The sequence below is a fragment of the Perna viridis genome, chromosome 7 (genome assembly GCF_037379345.1).
Source record: "Perna viridis isolate PV_CMFRI_1.1 ecotype Kerala chromosome 7, ASM3737934v1, whole genome shotgun sequence".
Taxonomy (NCBI): Eukaryota; Metazoa; Mollusca; class Bivalvia; order Mytilida; family Mytilidae; genus Perna; species Perna viridis.
The window spans coordinates 6399399-6413556 of record NC_142451.1 but is presented as its reverse complement, the minus strand read 5'-3'; positions in this window follow the sequence as shown (position 1 = coordinate 6413556).

The following is a 14158-nucleotide window of genomic DNA, read 5'->3' as shown; positions in this document are numbered from 1 at the left end:
CATGGTTGTTAATCCTAGCAATTGTCACATGAGAGAATAACATCACAAACCAAGCACAAAATCTATTCGATCATCTGACAATAGCATTCATTCGCTGGTGAGATGGATCCTCGCACATATCTAGCTTCCTTGTGAATGACGTGCATTACAAAACATTACGTAACTACGGAAAATTGACACACGAGAGTCTTACTAGAAAAGAGATCCAAACCGTGAGCGAATCGCCTTAGGCGACTTCGTAATCAGAGTCTATCATTTATTAATAGTACAATCATTTCTATATTAAATTACACATAAAAAACTGAACAGGTTCACTCTATTACAAATCTGTGAAAATGTGATGTTTTTTTTCTGTGAGTACTAGCTTAACTTGTACTATGAGGTCCCTGTGTACCTTTTAAACATAGGTGGTGGTGGCACATTAATTGTACACCAATTACTAAGCTCAGTGAACCGTTATAATACCACTATTCCAGAAGCCTAATTATAGAAGTCTAGCCCGGGACAAGGTCTGCGTAGTTACATGGAGATCTGTGAGTATTGTGAATAGTAGTTAGTTTAAATGGATGAAAAAATTATAGGTCTTGAAACTATTGTGATATACCAACTGGAGACCCTCTCTGACACTTATAGAGTATAGAAGTTGTTTGTATGGATTCTTGTAGAGTTTTGCAATCCAGTACATAGGCGGTAAATTACAATCATCATAATTAGTAGAGAGACTAAAAGAGGCTAGCACTGATTTATGGTTTTCCACTGTGTCGTCTTTCGAAAGTGTGATAGCAGTACAAGTCCCATTATTGCTATTATTGTCTTCCTCTTATCTTCATCTACACTTAGAGATCGATAGTAAAGGAAAACTACTGACCAAACTTTACGACAAACGTGATGACTTTTCATTCAGAATTGGAAACATTTATTTCATCTGTGTCAACATCCATTCAGCACCTGCGTATGGAGTTTTCATATCACAACTCATACGTTATGCTAGAGCTTGCTGTAACTACGCAAACTTTTTGTATCGCGCTAGATTTCGTACAATTAGGCTTCTGGAACAGGGTTATGTTGCTACAAGGTTGATGAAGTCATCACTTCAGAAGTTTTATAGTCGCCATCATGAACTCGTGGATCGTAACGGTGTATCCATCTGTACCATGAAAACTGATTTGTTCAATGTGTCACAGTTTTCCTTTCCTCTTTCCTCAACCCCGGATTTGACTTTTTTATCAATAACTCGGCGAGAGTTTCTAGAAAAGCAGAGGACGCTTACCCTACCGGTACACCTGGTCCATGCTCCTAGTTTTAGTGGAGTCCGAGTTGCTCATTTACTTTCGGTATTTTGTATGCATAATTTTAGTTTATGTTCTTTGTCGTGTTTGTCTGGTTCCCTTGATTACCCTTCCAATAATAAGCATTGGATGTTTGTTTGTTTGTTCGGGTTTAACGTCCTAGCAGCAATATTTCAACTATATTCAGACAATGAACATGACATTGATGATAAAATGAACATGAAATGATGATGAAATGAAAAAGGGATGGGACAGTGGGGTCGACAAATTTTGATTGCCACTGGAAAAAGGGAGAGGTGGGTAGGGTCGGGCAATTTAGCCTCCTGTGGTGGAGCCCTATGGTTCCTACTCCGGAAGAATACCACAGTAGGGTTATTAAACGTGCGAGGAACGTGGCATCTTTCCCAACACGGTGCACCACTATGGTTTGCGGTAAGATTTTCCGTAGTATAGCCTGACAACCCTAGCATGTAACACACCAGGGGTACCCCCATTCCACCACCTGGGGCACACATCCCAGTTGCTCTGTGGGCAGAGCGCCCTAGCCCCCGGCTAGGGTTCTGAGCACTATTTAGCCGCCTTTTACGACAAGCTTAGCGCTGCTGCAGGCCTATTCGTTTAACACCCGGACCTGCACGGGGCAGCATTGAATGTAATGCGTCTCATAGACAAAGACAATGTTATTTTAGGCTTTGTCTGCCGGTACAACAAATAATTTGTCACTTGTAGCAGATAATGTTTATGGCTACATCGGGTTCATACGTTTCAAGATTAAAGACAACATTTACCCAATCAGCGATGAATCAATGTATTATTGTTCTGGTTTCGTCTATTCTAATGAATAGTTTTCCACAGCAACCATAAGAATTTTAAAGTTATAAATCCATTTTGTGAAGCGTGGTACATGGCATTTGGAAGTTTTCGAAAGAACTTTACGTAGAGACTCGTCTCCTGTGATGTTTAAATTCCCCATAATGGCGTGAGCTGAAGTTCAAAACGACGTTTCATTTCCTAATTGTATTGTTTGTTGGGGTTTAACGTCCGAGCAGCAATATTTCAGCTATATTCAGACAATGAACATGAAATGGATGATAAAATGAAAATGAAATGATAAAAAAAAGGATGGGTCACGAGGATAATAGGGTCGACAAATTTTGATTGCCACTAGAAAAAGGGGGGATGGGTAAGGTCGGGCAATTTAGCCTCCTGTGGCGGAGCGCAAAGGTTCCTACTCCTATCGAATACCACAGCAGGGTTCTTTAACGTGCGAGGAACGTGGCATCTTTCCCAACACGGTGCACCACTATGGTTTGCGGTCAGGTTTTCCGTATTATAGCCTGACAACCCCAGCATGTAACACGCCAGGGGTACCCCATTCCACCACCTGGGGCACACATCCCAGTTGCTCTGTGGGCAGAGCGCCTAGCCCCCGGCTAGGTTTCTGAGCACTATTTAGTCGCCTTTTACGACAAGCTTAGCGCTGCTGTAGGCCTATTCTTTTAACACCCGGACCTGCACGGGGCTCCTAATTGTAGGCCAATTCGTTATAGTATAAAAGACCTTATATATATATATATACATATTTATTATATCAAGAAGCTAAGCATCAACTAGCCAATTTCAACATGTCTCATCAAAATTTACTGAAAAATGCTCGTTCTTTTCTATCTGATCTTGAAATTCGTAATATTCAGAGACGATTAGTCGAAATCCGAGCTATTCAATCCAAGACATTAAGAAGTAAACAACTTCACAAATACACACAAGACGGCGTAAACATCTCGAACAATACAGAAGCACATAATATTTTGTCACATGACAAAACTACGCCTAAGAAGTTTCATCTTTTGCTCTATCTGAAACTGAAACCGGGATTTTATCTAAAGGCTTGAATTTCTGTCCTACCCCTGACAATATTGATGAAATTCGACTTGAAGATGACCTAGATAAATTTGCAAGATCCCTCAGGCTCAAAGAACATTTTGCTAATAAACATGAAGAACAGGATATGGATCCTGACAGTTCTGACTCCGACCATGAAAAAGGTGATATATACACTCGAAAATTCAAAAAGAAAAATCCATTGGCTCCTAAATCGAACAAATGTGGCACTCTAGAAAATGTCATTGACAAAATAAAAGCAGATGTCAAACACTTATCCAACAATAACGTCTCATCTTTCTTCAACATTACGCCAGATGAGAAAAAAGCAAAGCAGTCGTTGAAAAACCGTGACGATATACTTATTAAACCAGCAGACAAAGGCAGTACCATAGTAGTTATGGATAAAAATAACTACATCTCAGAAGCAATGCGTCAACTTTCGGATGAAAGATTCTATAAAAAGCTACCCAGCGACCCTACTAAATCTTTTAGTGAAAAAATCACTTCAGAACTGAACATAATGTGCAAGGACGGCAGTATTACTGAAGAACAGTTCGAATACTTAAAACCAGAGGATCCAAGATCCGGACTTTTTACATTCTGCCTAAAATTCATAAAAAAGATATCCCTGAACGGCCCATAGTTTCTGCTTATAGTCACCCAACCGAAACCATTTCTGAATTTGTTGATTACCATCTCCGACCCCTTGTTCAAAAGCTCCCGTCATATTTAAAAGACACCACGGAGTGAGGAAAATTGAATCAATGAATCCTTCCCCTCCCGAAACACTTCTGGTCTTCCTTGATGTCACTTCACTCTATACTAATATCCCACACGATGACGTTATAGAAGCCTGCAGAGAAGCTTGGGAATCAAGAGATATTTTGGACTCCCCTACTGACTGCCTAGTAAATTTACTCACTTTAGTTTTGAAGTGTAACAACTTCACTTTCAACGACGAACACTACCTCCAAATCAATGGTACAGCTATGGGAACGAAAATGGCTCCTTCGTATGCAAACATCTTCGTGGGTAAATTAGAAAATCAAATAATTTCAGCATCTTTATCGAAACCCCTCTCTTGGTTTCGATTTATCGATGATGTTGACATGAAATGGACTGAGTCGTAACAAAATTTAGACAATTTTATCACACATGCCAACAATGTTCATCCATGAATCAAATTCACCCATGAAATTTCTGACACTAAAATCACATTTTTTGGGTACTACTACGTTTGTGAAAGACGGGGAAATGTCTATGGATCTTCACAGCAAATCTACTGATAGTCACCAATACTGATCTCCCAATAGTTGTCATCCAAAACATTGTACTAAAAGCATACCATACAGCCAGGCACTTCGAATTCGGCGTATTTGCTCATCTGACGATACCACCAACAAACGTCTAGATGAACTCCGTGGTTATATGTTATCGCGTGGCTATCAATCAACAGATATAGATCGGGGATTTGAACGTACTAACAACATCAGCCGTAAAGATCTCCTCGAGTACAAACCTAAGAGAAAGAACAAAAGGGTTCATTTTGTGCTTACATACAACCCAGCCTTTGGGAAACTCTCGCAGTTACTGCATTCAAATTGGAAAGACATTCAAAAACATCCTAAGCTCTCCAAGCTCTCTCCTGGGGTCCCGGTCCTGTCATTCCGTAGACCTAGGAGCCTAAGAGATGCCCTTGTAAGAGCAGAGATTTCATCTCAGCCCAAACAAAATACAACGGGCCAGTGTCGACCATGTGGAGATAAAAGATGTAAAACCTGTACCTAGACATCGCACACCAATACGTGTTATAAATAATTAAAAGCTACTGCACTGGAAACGAATTTGCCATTTTTAGCGACGTGACTTGCAAAACCGAAAATACCATATACCTTCTCCAGTGCCGATGTGGTATGCAGTATGTTGGCGAAACAGAACAACCCTTCAACAGGCGTATGAATGGTCATCGCAGTGACTATAAATGCAATCCAGACATCCCTCTAAGTCGCCATCTTAGATCCGCCGGACACACCCAGGAGGATCTCCAAAACATTGTTGTTACGGTCATAGAACATAATAAAAACCGGTCAAAATGTAAGAGTGTCTCGGGAAAGCTTTTGGATGAAGAAATTACAAACAACTTCTCCAGGTGAAATAAACGAGAAAAAATAATTCATTTTAGGTCTTGGTCTAAGGCTAGTACAGCACTACATGATATACATCAATTCGCCGTACTACTATATTTTAACTTTTTTAATTGTTTTCCACAGTTAATTTTTACTTTTAATTTTGATAAAAAGAACCTCTTTGTTATTTTCATTCAGGCTCGTTACCGTTTGCTTATGTGTGCCTTTGATAAAGGTACAATCACCCACACCGTACGTGCTTTAGCTTCATAATCTGTTTTGATCTTGAACTTTGTGAGTTTTATCCTCGTAAAGTTCTGTGAAGTTTATTTAATTTATTGTTATGTTTCGCATCGTTTTCAGCGATCCATCATCCCGTAAGAGTGATCTTGAATTGTATTCAGATTGATTGATTGTTGGGGTTTAACGTCCGAGCAGCAATATTTCAGCTATATTCAGACGATGAACATGAAACGGATGATAAAATGAACATGAAATGATGATGAAATGAAAAACGGGATGGGAAACAAGGACAGTAGGGTCGACAAATTTTGATTGCCACTAGAAAAAGGGAGGGATGGGTAAGGTCGGGCAATTTAGTCTCCTGTGGCGGAGCGCAAAGGTTCCTACTCCTATCGAATACCACAGCAGGGTTCTTTAACGTGCGAGAAACGTGGCATCTTTCCCAACACGGTGCACCACTATGGTTTGCGGTCGGGTTTTCCGTATTATAGCCTGACAACCCCAGCATATAACATGCCAGGGGTACCCCATTCCACCACCTGGGGCACACATCCCAGTTGCTCTGTGGGCAGAGCGCCTAGCCCCCGGCTAGGTTTCTGAGCACTATTTAGTCGCCTTTTACGACAAGCTTAGCGCTGCTGCAGGCCTATTCTTTTGACATCCGGACCTGCACGGGGCGAATTTTATTCAGACGATTAATTATATATATATACATATATATATAGAGAGAGAGAGAGATCAAATCGCTGCCGCCTAAATGAATGGATGTTTTTCACCTTGCTCTTTCTGGAATCGAAATCAATAAAACATCGAATAACAAATGCGAAGATGAAGGCGAAGTTTGACGGTTTGACATTTTATGGATGCTTACCATACCAGTGCACCTTGTCAATGCTCCTAGATTTTAGTGGATTGCTCATTTTACTTTCGTTTTTACGCGTTTTTTTTTTTCATGATCTTAATGTCTGTGTCTATTTTGTCATTATCCTTTGATTATATTTTTTCTTACCGGTGGAATAATGGTTTCCGTAATTATTCAGTACTATACATGTACAAATATAATTTTCGACTTATCAAACAAACTTACATTAATTGCGATTATTTTTATAAAAAAAAAAAGTTTTTTCCATTTTTCTTTTTTTCTGTCGAAAATTTTATAATATGACAGGAGAACTTTTAGATTCAGATTTTATTATACAGTCAGACAGTACAGGACTGTAACAAGAGGCAATCTATAACATACAATATTATGGTGAACATGACAGAAGTGTAACAAACATATATACAAGTAACATTCGAACACAATCAATACAATGGCTGCAATACATGTACAAGGTATAATCGATATGCACAGGGGAGAATTGAGTTCAATAATGTTGACTGAAGTAAAATGTTTGCCAATGTTGGCAATAAAAAAGGCAATGTTACTTAGAACGGCAACATTACATAACGACAACATGCCTTGCATCTTCGACAGAGATTGATTGTTATGGTAGTAGGTCGGTATAAGACTCACACACAGTTGGTGTACAACGTCGTTTGTACGTACAAAAAGGTAGTGAAATTCATAGTCGACCAATCTATCTTACAAAGATGACAGAAACGCTCTTCATGGGGAATGTTATTCCATCGTCCAGTTTCTATTGGAAATCGTATATTGCTGCAACGAAATTTCGTATAACTCTGACGTCCTTTTTTCTTTAACTTTTTTAAGTAATATTCTAACTTGAACTCAGTTTTAAATGAACTATAGAAATGACCATTTGAACTATTTAATCCGTTCAGCACCTGCGTATCGAGTGTTCATATCACAGCTCATACGTTATGCCAGAGCTTGCCGAAACTACGCAGACTTTTTGTATCGCGCTAGCACTCTAACAAATAGGCTTCTGGAACAGGGTTATATTGCTACAAGATTGAAGTCATCACTACAGGAGTTTTATGATCGTCATCATGAACTCGTGGATCGTTATGGTATATCCGTCCGCACCATGAAAACTGATTTATTCAACAGATCATAGTTTTTCTTTCCTCGTTTGTCTACCCCGGACTTGACTTTTTATGAGCAATTCGGCGGGTGTTTCTAGAAAAGCAGAGGACGCTTACCCTACTGATGCACCTGGCCCATGCTCCCAGTTTTTAGTGGAGTCCGAGTTGCTTATTTGCTTTGTTACTTTGTATGTATGATTTTAGTTACTTTATGTTCTTTGTCGTATATGTCTGGTCTTTGTCCATGGATTACATTCTTTTGATTACCGCTATAACCTTGGTTCCCTGGATTACTCTTTAACATATTAGAAAACCAACTCTGTATAAATTGGTCTTTTAGACTTTGTTGTAAATGTATACATAATTTTACCTCGATTCCAGTGAACATTGACCGTCCCAAATATAACTCAGATCTGCGTCATCTAAAGTCGATTTAATAAAGTCGATCCATTTTGATTACAAAAGATTTGTTGAGTGCATTTTGGAAAGTAATTGATACATAATACCTGGTAGTTTTAATTGCTTTGTTCGATATGTTATTATTAACAAAATAGCAGTGAATATGGCATGCCAAAGTGGACAAAAATGAGGGTTTTTTCTAATATTAAAAAATGTTTTTTGATATTACAAATTTATTTTTTTAATGTCACAAATTTGATTTCTAATATAACAAAACCTTTCTTAATATTAAAAAATCATATTTTGATATTAAAAATTCAATTGAATTTCTAATATTAAAAAATGATTTTTAATATTTGAAATTGATTTTCTAATATTAGAAAATGGTTTTTTTGTATTCAGTTACGATTTTTTAATATTAGAAAATCATTTTGTAATATTTTAAAAATGTGACGGATTTTGCAATATTGCTGAGTGATTTTGTAATATTTGAAATTCATTTTCTAATATAACAAATTCATTTTCTAATATTACAAATTCAATTCGTAATATTACCAAATGTGTGATATTTTGTAATATCACTTAATCAGGAATTTGTAATATCAGAAACTTAATTTTTGATACAACAAAATGAATTTATAATATTAAAAATTATTTTCTGATACATTGTAATATAAAAAATGTGTGTTTTCCTATATTACAAAATAAGTGTTTTCTAATATTACAAATTTGATTTCTAATACCACAAAACCCTTTTAAATAATGAGAATTCAATTGAATTTCTAATATCATGAAACTTTTTTGATACTAGAAATTGATTTTCTAATATTAGAAAATGGATTTGTTGTATTCAATTACGATTTGTTAATATTAGAAAATCATTTTGTAATATTAAAAAAATGTGACTGATTTTGCAATAATGCAAAGTGATTTTTTTAATATTACAAATTTATGTTCTAATAATTTACTTTTTAGTATTACAAATTCAATTTGTAATATTATAAAATGTGTGATATTTTATAATATTACAAAATGAATTTCTAATATTTAAAAATATTTTCTAATAAAAAAAAATGATTTTGTAATATTAAAAATATTTTTTCTAGTATTACAAAATATTGATTTTTGTCCACTTTGGCTTGCCATAAGTGAATGTTCCCTGTGTAATAAATTTTGATAAATCACAAGTTGTTTCACTCTCGGGAAAACCCTGCCAAAAAGTCACAACACTTTTTCTTGTGAAGTAAACTTTATGTGATGTAACATCAATAAAAAATATACAAAAACAATATATTATTGATTACATCTATATAATACATAGGAAAATCAATTTGATTTCGCGAAAACCATAGTATAATTAATCATTAGAGGTAGAAATTTTCATCGAGTGACAATTATGAATAAAACGTAACCTAATAAAAGAACAATAAACACAACATAAGAGAGTACACAGAAAACAATGTCAAGGGCGTTTGAGATCTCTGGTCCAGTTACACTGTCTTCTGTTTCGCTAACAGTCCCACTTCTATATTTATCCCTTTTCTTTCTGCATTTCCTTGCAAGAGACTTCAAACAAGAGCATACGTCATCAGTTTCTGTTTTGTAGTAAAAATGCATCGTTACGATTAGGAAGAATACAATGACGCCGCTCATTACCATGATTAAAACTAGAACTAAGATGACAACACAAATTGGATTCGATTTAGCAGGAATTGAAGAAGACACGATCGTTAGAAAAATTGCATAAGAAAGCAAAATTGTCATTCCCAGTGAAATTCTTTCTCCAGCTTCAGTTGGTAAGCAAAACACAAGAGGGTTCATAAAGGCAAATAGTACTGTCGGTAGGGCTACTGTAATAATGTAGTACATAGACTGTCGTCTAATTTCAAGTTCGATCGTGTATAACGGTAAATATTGATCAACCTTCTGCCTTGCATCTACAAGGTCCCAGTCAGAATTCGGATAAAAGTAAGTTAAGTCGGGTTTATCAGAAGGAACATGAAAATATATTCCTGAAAATACGCCCCACATCATGAAAACATAAACACACTGCTGTGTATCAAACGGGAACTGAAAAACATTAGGAGTACATTGAGCCTCTAAAATTGCTCCAGGAGTCCAAATGACATCTCCACTTGCAATAATGTAGGCATAAAACACAGACTCGTGTCCTATTGGTTTCAACTCATTCACCGTATTTGCAAGATAGAAATTCGGCAACCATATATCATCGGGAGAAATAAACATAGAATAAGTTTTATTATACTTGTATCCATTCCATTTTAGTCTTGGATCTTTCCAAATTATCTGAATCGAAGCTGTCATAGTTAACTTTTCTTCAGTTTCAGCGAAGAATGGTAGACTCGTAGGGTAAGCATTTATCGACAAATTCAATACTTGTTGTGAGTTCCAGTTTGGAAATAATTGTTTTTTGTAATCACTGAAGATTTCGTCGTAAATCCCATTATCCGACGCATACACGAAGGGCACTATTACATAAATTACCTTGATCAATCGCTGATAATACATTTTCTATTATTTCAGTAGGATTTCAGACAATATCCAACTTTTGCTTCCTCCCAGGTGAATGGTTAAAGTTGTTACAAATTTCACTTTAAATTTCCACAGTAAACCCGACAGAACATACATTGTCCATTTAAAACTGTTTAAACGGGGATATATTTCCGAACTCCCTCTACAATTAATAACCAACAATTTTCTTTGTAATCATTCAACCATAACAAAGAGCATAAATACCTTATGAGTGACACTACCAGTTATAGTCCGTTTTTAAAACTATTCACCAATGTTTTTAAGTCCATGTCAAAATTGCTATTCTTTTCAAAAATAACTTCCGTGTGTTTAATAATAGATTAGGTTCAGCTGATCACACTTACAAATATAATTAAATGTATGTCGCTGAAAACTTGACCAGAGTTACATGTACCTTTAACATGTCTAATTCTCTCTTTCTAGAACAAGCAATAGCAGAGGGTACTCATAGCTTCATACGACTATCAAAAAAAATTAACCCGGAACAGTTGCGTAGGTGCAGACTGACACATTTCGGATATGATTAAATTCTGGTACAACAAGGGCTCCCATAAGGCATGCGATTATATAATTTATAGTTTTTGATTCACTTATGGGGTATACACAAGTTAACTAAACTGTTGATTACGCTCATTTAATATTGTTATCGTTACAGATATCATTTTTTAGAAACATTGATTCTCTTATAGGGCTAACACACTTTATATAAAAGCAGTCTTTGGCATTACACGAGTCGTGTCCTTATTGTACGACTGGTGATGTACCGTGGTTATCAAACTCGCATGAGAAGAATGGGGATAGATTTTACAAACGATAAGGACATAACTTTTTGTAGGTTTATACTGGTCTGGAGCTGGCATGTCTTGGTCCTTACAGACCGCCTCAAAACCCGCTTGTAATGTTCGGTAGGATAACTTAAGAACTTCTGCAAGCATGTTCTTGGTGCACTAGAGATACATGTAAGTACTTTAGATCATTGCCGTCCTTAGCTGTCACATAATGCATGTACAAATGTATTTCTACAATACAATTTCTGTATGCTCCAAACGGTCATTTACATTTAAAATACATTTAGACAGTCAATATTTACTAGATTCAAATCAACGTTATGAGTAAATATCAAATATTGATCGCCGTAATGGCATTAGCAGAAGAACAAATATCTTTCAATATCTAAATGCTTTACGAACTATTCACAATACATATACATTAAAGCAGTATTTCCGACAGTGACACGAAAGAACTTCATTGATCGAAAAAAACTTCGGCAAAATACTCATAACTTAAACTTCAAAACTAGAAAGATAATTCAGAATCATTAAATACATGGCCTTAGCATGAAAACACGAAATATTACGGAAGATGATGAGCATACAAAACGTAGCGCATATGATTAAACACAATTACATATAAAAACTAAAAATAAGTGAAACAAAACCCCACCAAAAAGACTAAAGCATTTGCAATAGTAAATACATGAACAATATCTTAAAAGTGCATATAAAACACAACTACACAAAATAACTTCGAAGCCTACGTAATGTTAGTCTGACATGGTACAAACTATGTACCTTGTACATATATGAATTAGTCTTATAAATTTAAAAAAAAAATAATTAATCCTGAACTTTGTACTTATTTTATCTAGCTTGTTTGTAGATTGTCCTCAAATTCTCCTTCCAAAAATGTAATCAAATTGCAAAATAGTTAATGTTAATGGATAAAGATTACTTGACATGATTCGTGATCAAAATGCCAAACTTAGATGTCAGTCAATGACCGAATTGTATTCTGGTCCAATGATGCGATAATTTATTTAAAGGGTGATAATTATGGTTTTAATGTCATTTTCAAATAGATACATAATTAGTACTATGTCTAATCCAAACATTACTTCTGTTCCAATAATCAAAAGGGATTATAAGTGCATGCATGGTTCGGTTTTTAGTCTAGTTTAAACATATTTTATTGGCTCAAAAACAAAATGGATTGGACAAAAGTAAATTTAACTGATTCAGTCCTATCCTAAATACGATATATACATGTACATATAGAATAAGTGAGCATGCTTTAACAATATATGAGTAATACATTATTGTAATGAGTGTAACTAAAAGTCAACTTGAGAGGAAAAAAGTTTGGCGAAGGGGGTGTGGTGGTGACGATCTATAACACAGCAAAAACACAAAAAATATCAGCTTGATTTACAAATCATACAACAAGAAATCTTTTTGACTCTTTTATGTACTGAAAAACCTGCTGAAAAATACAAATGTTTTCATCATTATATATTAATTCAGGGTTTCCAGATAGTAAAATGTTTGCATTCAGTGGATAAGTATCACAGAGCCATCTTGAATTACATGTAGTAACAAAGTTTGTCTATGGTCTATATGTAAAGGACATTGAAAGAGGTAGTGGTCAACATCTTCCATGTTAGTACCACATCTACATAGCGCATCTGTGATGATATTTACTCGTTGCAGGTCCCACATGTAATTCAGAAAAGGTGCACGGTTCGGTGCTGTATACAATCTATATGACCTGCGATATCGTAATTTGGTTTTTGTCTGGTACTGTATTTCAAATTGTTTGTGATTAGAATATATTGTGGCTAATTTCAGACGATTATGTATTCCTCCAGGTGTGTTGATCTAATTTTACAAAATAAATGGCATAAACTATATGTATATAATATGTGAGTCATATACAAAGACAATCGTCTTAATGTGGGCCGTTACCAAACGACGTTCCGATAAGGGTTATCGGACGTTACAACTGATACAGGCGTTTTCAGTCCAAATTTCCTGTGAACCTGAAAGCTTCCTGTTTTACTAGTCCTGGGTGTGTTACTTTAAGACCAATCGTACTGTCAGTTGTAATTTTTGAAGACGATTCGCAAAATCTTGAACTTTGTATTATTTTAATATGGATTTAATGGAGATTAACAATCCGTATGTGTAATTTGCAGTCAAATTTTGAAGAAACTATGACGAAATCGTAATGTTAAACATATCTGTTTTTCACATAGATACTGATATATCGGGTTGTGGTTAGTTCTATACATGTATTACTAAACAAAGAGCATTTCTAGCGCTTCTTATGATTTCCAGCTAAAATCACGCATGCGTTTCTTACTTACATTTTGAAGTTCCATTCATGATTCATTTTCCTTGGTACTGATACCATATTTATTTTAAAAGTTCACTTTTATACAACGTGTATTCTATGTAATCAGACTTTTTTAAATGGTTTTGTTTGCTTTTGTGCTTTGTAAATGAATAATGATATTTTCAAATGTTGCTTAATCGTGTAGTAAATGATATTAAACTTGTACGTATTTCATATGCCTTACTTCAAACAACCTTGAATAATACATATGATAGGTTGCATGTAATACCGGGCAACAGTGGTGAATCCTGAGAATCACCCAAGGGGAACCCAAATAGAATATTTTTAAGATATTTCATGTTTGAACAATATAGAAAAAATAGATGGGTCAGTGTGTACGATTTTTGAGATATAAGCAATTGAAATTTCAGCGAGAAAAGGATTTCTATACATTTTCTATCGATTTTGTCTGAGTAGGTTTTATCTATCATATCTACTGAATATATAACAAGCGTGTCATAAAAATGCCCAAATAACATGTTAAGGTGTGTTTAATGAAATAAT